The 6,547-nt window shown below is 49.2% G+C and overlaps 1 protein-coding gene across 2 annotated transcripts in view; it reads right to left on the reverse strand.

The window, feature by feature from the left end:
* Window positions 1-4,316, reverse strand: part of HDAC9 (histone deacetylase 9) — a 484,789-nt gene extending 480,473 nt beyond the window's left edge. Inside the window, exon 1 of one of the 2 annotated variants that reach the window (XM_075746058.1) lies at window positions 4,054-4,316. The gene's annotated coding sequence lies outside the window, so the exon portion shown is untranslated. The remainder of the gene's footprint in view (window positions 1-4,053) is intronic. The other variant, XM_075746055.1, reaches the window with a different exon arrangement.
* Window positions 4,317-6,547: the final 2,231 nt, after the last annotated feature.

Raw genomic sequence — 6,547 nt, forward strand, 5'->3', positions numbered from 1 at the left:
AACATCACACGTATAGGACATAGCATGTAATCCTCAGCAAATCTGGCCCAAACCTCTTCTGTAAAAGGGAAAAAAACCCTCACTGCTGAGACATACTAAGCTCTCTCAGCTACATGATTCAGCTATGACTGCACTGTAAACCAGAAGTACTTTCTATTGCAATTTGTATACACATACCCAAGGTAGCTTTAAATTAGCTACTCTGAATACTGACACATATAAAATGACAATAGCGCGTGTAGTCTGGTAAACATGCGCTTAATTGACCATTTTGGAGGTGACTATGCCATATTCCAACTTTTTTGTCATTTTTCATTGGTTATAGCTGTTCATATACAACTGGATTTCATTATTTTCAAAACTACATTTCTCCTACTATTAGGTGAATACTAAGAAACTAACTGTTCCAACTACATTTAGTCACCCTCAGTATTCATGGTAATTCATACTGTGATTCATGTAATTTTCATGATAGGTAAACATGGCTTTGATCAATATTTTCAGTATGCAAATTACATTTTTAACAGCAACTTCTATCTCAGATAGTGAGATGAATAACTGAAAATTATTTTCCACTTTAAATGCTTTTTAGAAAATACATAGGTTTTATAACTGAATCTCTTTTTAATTGCATTGGGTTTGCATGGCAAGGTTTTGGTAGTGGGGGGCTACAGAGGTGGCTTCTGTGAGAAGCTGCTAGAAGCTTCCCCCATGTCCAACAGAGCCAATGCCAGCCGGCTCCATGACGGACCAGCCGCTGGCCAAGGCCGAGCCCATCAGCAACAGCGGTAATGCCTCTGGGGTAACAGAGTTCAGCAGGGGGGAAAAAGTGCTGTGCAACAGCAACTGCAGCTGGAGGGAGGAGTGATGAGAGGAACAACTCTGCAGACAGTAAGGTCAGTGAAGAAGGAGGAGGTGCTCCAGGCACCAGAGCAGAGATTCCTCTGCAGCTCGTGAAGACCATGGTGAGGCAGGCTGTCCCCCTGCAGCCCACGGAGGTTAATGGTGGAGCAGATATCTACCTGCAGCCTGTGGAGGACCCCACGCCAGAGCAGGCGGATGCACTCAAAGGAGGCTGTGACCCCATGGAGAGCCCATGCTGGAGCAGGCTCCTGGCAGGACCTGTGGCCCTGTGGAGAGAGGAGCCCACGCCAGAGCAGGTTTGCTGGCAGGACTTGTAACCCCATGGGGGACCCACGCTGGAGTAGTCTGTTCCTGAAGGTCTGCACCCCGTGGAAGGGACCCATGCTGGAGCAGTTTGTGAAGAACTGCAGCCCGTGGGAAGGACTCACATTGGAGAAATTCGTGGAGGACTGTCTCCCACAGGAGGGACCCCATACTGGAGCAGGGGAAGAGTGTGAGGAGTCCTCCCCGTGAGGAGGAAGGAGTGGCAGAAACAACATGTGATGAACTGACTGACCTTGACCCCCATTCCCCATCCCCCTGTGTCGCTGGGGGGGATTAGATAGAAAATCGGGAGTGAAGTTGAGCCCAGAAAGAAGGGAGGGGTGGGGGGAAGGTGTTTTTAAGATTTGGTTTTATTTCTCATTATTTCACTCTGATTTGATCAGTAATAAACTAATTTCTCCACGTCAAGTGTGTTTCACACGTGACAGTAACTGGTGAGTGATCTCTCTCTGTCCTTATCTCGACCCACAAGCCTCTCGATATATTCTCCCTCCCCTGTCCACCTGAGGAGGGTAGTGATACAGTGGCTTTGGTGGGTGGGCACCTGGCCTCCAGTCAGGGTCAACCCACTTCATTAATGTTATCTTCTATGTAGAAATTAGAAAATATATATGGCACTCAATCACAACATTATCTTTTCTTCCCAGAAAAATTCTAAAAGGAACAACTGCACCAGATTAAGCATGTATTGGGACTTTCAGTAGAGAAGACACTACTTGGCTTTTGTTTTTAAGCTGTTCTGGGCACAGGAACACAGTGGTAAACAGAAGATACACAACAGCCTACAAACTGTTATTCCCATTTCATTCTGTAGACTGCTGTTCATTTGCAGATTAATGGAAAACCACACACTACTATTTTCAAAACTGGCATTTTAATGTCAGGTTGAAAATATTTGGGCGTATTATACATTCACATAGACCTTGATACCAAAATACAAAGGAATCTGAGACCGAGAACAGTGTTTTGGATAGGCTTAACTATGGTGCTGCATTTGCATCAACTTGGTCACCACGAAGTATAGTGGCATGTTTTTCTCTTTTTCGGAATTCTAAACTGACAATGACATTTTCATACAAAACAGAGCTATTTCAATATTTACATGAAGAAGCTGGCACCAGTGGTAGGTAAATATAACTGATGGCGGCTTTTCTCTGGGGCCATGATATGGTTCTTCCCAATGTTCTGGATCACATCTCTGCCATAAAAGAGGTGTTAAAATAGTGTATTATTTGCATCATCGATGGTGGAAAGTTATATATAGTTAAGATCTATCTATTTTATACAAATAATGATGCAACTTAATTGTATGAAGGGATGGAATTGCCTTCCAAGACTGCTCCATTATTATGACAGAGAACAAGCCTGCATTTCTCTCTGAACAAAGTAGGCGTTCTGGGTACAAAACATACGTGGGCTAGGGCCACTGATACAGGAATGCATTGGACATGAGAGAAAATTTAGAAACATTCAAGAAAAAGATAATTTTAAATATCTTCAATAGATCTGAGGAAGTTATTGGGGAACAAGACGGGATGGAAGGAGATGAGAAAGGGGAGATAGGAGAGGGCATTTGAAAAACCTTAACGTGAAATACCTTAACATGAAATACCTTCCATTTTTGTTCATGAGTTCTCAGCAGAGCCTACAGGCCTTTGTGAGCTTGCAAATTAAATCCAGAATAACTGTCACAAAACTATTCTTCTGTCACAGAAAACAAAATGTCAAGGAACTAAAGATGACAATTTGAAAGAGAAATATGTTTAAAATTCCTCAGTTTCTGTGTCGGTGCTTGTTCTGTGCTGTTTGTGACAGAGATTCTCAACAGCTTTTGCATCAGAAAAGAACATTCATGCATTTTCGTATGTCAAAGGGTCTCCACAATTTGCTTCACTACTTCTTTCTCAATGTTCAGCTGGTTTTAAACATTTATCCTCTCTTAAATTCTCACGTAGTTCAACAGTGGTTTTAGACCTCTTCAGAGCACTTAAAAACACAAACTGCTGTGAGCTCAGTGTAAATCTTTCAAAGATGAATACGCATTTTGTGCATTAAAAGTAATACCTGGTTTTTTTTCAGAACAGCAACAAGGAAAAATGATTACTGATTGCTATTATATTCCATTTTAGATCCAAATTTAGACATTTCCGGTGAGTCAAAACAACTGTACCCTTATCAGAAACGACCCGTCCGATGTCCAGCGTTGCTAACCAGTAAGTTACCTCGCCGAGATACACACACCGCTTTGCCACTGAAAATACAATTACACAAAACTCTGGCTACGAAACCGGGACGGGATGCATCCGTGACCTGCCCTCGGCCACCGCCTGCTCCAGGCAGCTCCGACACCGGCCCGGCGGCGGTGCCTGAGGGGAGCTCCCCGCCGCCCGCTCCCACCTGTTCGGCCCCCAACGGGGCAGCTCCCCTCCCATGCCCTCTCCCGGCACCCCCGCTACCCAGCCGACCGCGGGGAGCCCGCACCGTCCTCTCCGCCCGCTGAGGCTCCAGCCAGCCCCCGAGCTCCCACGGGTGGACACAGCCCCGGCCCCACAGGAGGACCCCCCTCAGGGACCAAGTGAAGCACACATACGCCGGGCAGGGCAGACGCACGGAAAGCTCCTCTTCCACTCGCGCTTCCGCGAAACAAAACTTGCCGGGGGGCGGCCGCCCACCACCCAGCGCCACCTTACCCGCCCTGACACGGCCCAACTTCCCGAAATCTTCCCAAAGGTCCCAAAAAATCCACCCCGGCAAGGCAAGGACAACGGCCGGGCGGCGGAACCGGCCGGCCCCCACGGCCCCGCGCTCGCTGCCGGCCGCGCCGTGCGGAGTGAAGCGGGGCGGCAGCCGGCCGGTGCCACTCACCTTCCCGCGCCTCCGCCTTATCTCTTCGCTCGCGGGCTGCAACTACTTCCAGTCCTTCCCCCAACTGCCATCTTCCACGGGAACGGCGGGGGAAGGAACCGAGCGGAGAGGAAAAGTTGCGGCAGCGACTGCCGCGGGGATTAAGTGGCCATAGCGCCGGCGGGCGGCAGAGCCGGCAGCGGGGCGAGACTGTGCCGTGTGCGGCGGGAGGGCGGTGGGGCGGGGCGGCGGCAGCTGGCGACGGGCTGCGCGCTGCGATCGCAGCCCGTGGCGACGCGAGGAGGATTTACTAAAAATAGCCGCTCGGCTCGGCGGGGGGAGGCCGCCGGGCTGCGCCGCGCTCCCCGCCGCGGCCGCTGGGGGCCGAGCGGGCCGGGCCGCGCCGCGGTGGGGACGGAGCCGAGGGGCGCCTCGCCCGGGCGGAGGGGCAAGGACGTTCCGCGGAAGGCGTTTCGAGTACGAAACCCGACACACTACCGCTGCCCGGGCCCGGCTGTCCGGCACGAGCGGGGTCAGGCAGCGCTGCGGCTAGCGGGCGCGGCCCTCTGAGGGGGGCGGCGGTGCCCGGACCCGTGCCCGAGCCCTGCCTCCCTCCTCTGCCTCGGGGATCTGGGGGTGCCGGGAGGCGCGGGAGCGCGGCCTTGCGCGACGGCCGCTGGTGGTTGGAAGGGCTTCGCCGCGGGCCTGGGAAGGCAGGGCCCCCATGCCGCCCCCCGCCGGGCCGGGCTGGGCCTAGGCCCCGCGGGGCTTTCACCGCCTCCCCGCGGGGACTGGTTGGCGGCCGGTTGTGGAGGAGCCGCTCGATTCTGTCGCGCCCCTTGCCACCCTTTCCACGGGTAACCTTGCTCAGCTCTCGGGGGAGTGGGCGCACCTGCCTCTCACCCAGCTCCCCTGTCAGCCAAGGGAGGGGTGCGCTGGGCCCCGCGGTGCGGCCCCCTGAGGAGAGGCCAGGGGGGCCCGGCGGGGTGGAGTGAGGAGACGCGTCTGGGACGGCACCCGCTGCGCTTCCACCCAGTCTCTGGCATTCGCCACTGCGAGGCAGTATACAAGGTGCTGTACGGTCCTGGCGTGGTAGGTGTTTCTGTTCCCTTGGGCTGGCCCAGCCTGAGGTGATTGTACGTTTCTCCAGCACTGCTTCCCCCTCGTCGTCTATCAGTCTTAATATTTCTTAGTATCTTCAACTAGAGGATGCCCATTTTTCTGAAACCACATTAGGTCTCTTTAGTAATGATTAAGTTTCCAGAATTCCCATTTCCTAATACTGTTTTACACAGCATATGAAGCACTTCAGTCTGTGGAATCTGTCTTAACGGCTTTTATTTCTGATCTAAATTTATGGATATATTTCCTCATTACTTGGGAGAGAAGGGAGTGTCTCCTTTTATTTCTCCCCTTCCAGGTAAAGGTTAGCCTCAAAGCAGTTTAGTTCCTGGAAATCTAAGCAATCAAAAAAAAAAGGCGTTAGCTATCTCCACCTAAAGGCTTTGGAATTTGCATTTGTATATATATTCTAGTTATTACCGTAGAAGTTTGACGCTGTGTTTTACTCATTTTTTAATTTAAGATTGATTGTACTTACTCTTTCCACTGTATTGTTTTCAGATGTTAGCTTTTCTGCAACATTTAAAATTGTTGTTTCCAAGACTGGTGAAGAACTAGTTAAGACTAAAAGGTAAAGCTGGTGGCTAAAGAAAGAGGTTTGGAATTTGGGCCTGAATGTCATTGATTGCTCAAGGAATACTACAGATGAAAACTCAACAGTGGTAAGCAGTGTTTTTTGTGACCCTCAAAATAAATCTGAGTTCTCAAAATTAGAAATAAAACCGTGTCTGTGTATGTTTCAGTTTGGAGAGGAATCTCCTTAGTTTGTTTTGGTTTGTGTTTTAGTTTGGGAATCGTTTTCAGTGGTATTGCTAGATGTTAGGTCGTAGAGCGCCATGTGACAGATCTAATTCCAAACTGGCTAATGAAATCACGCAGCACTGTATCTCTGACAGATCCATACACTTCAAACGGATACATACTTTTGTTTCATGATGTACTTTTGTCCTCTGTTTACTCAAAGGAAGCATCGGCATTATAATGACATTCTAAAAGACTAGTCACTGTTCTAATGCTATGTTTGGAACATGAAGCAATGCATGGTGGTAATATTCAGGCAGCCTTTATCTTGCTTTTGCTGGATCTAGTATTGCTATTCCATTACTACATTATCTACTTCTAAACCTACTGACCAAAAAATGATTTATAGGCTTCACTGATTTGCTGGAGTGAATATGTGTGTTGCTCTTCTTTCAAATGTAGCATTCCCCATTTTATCACTGTCTTTCTGAGTTATTACAAACATTTACTGAAAGTCATGGGGGTGAGAAACGAATGTGGTATGGCTGCATTATAATTTATAAGTTTAATTTATAAAACCTGAGATGAGATGCCGAAATCCTTATAACATTTTCATCCCTAAAAAGAGACTTGCATCATCCTTGCAGCTTCA

Source organism: Balearica regulorum, chromosome 2 (assembly GCF_011004875.1).
Source record: "Balearica regulorum gibbericeps isolate bBalReg1 chromosome 2, bBalReg1.pri, whole genome shotgun sequence".
NCBI classification, from domain to species: Eukaryota; Metazoa; Chordata; class Aves; order Gruiformes; family Gruidae; genus Balearica; species Balearica regulorum.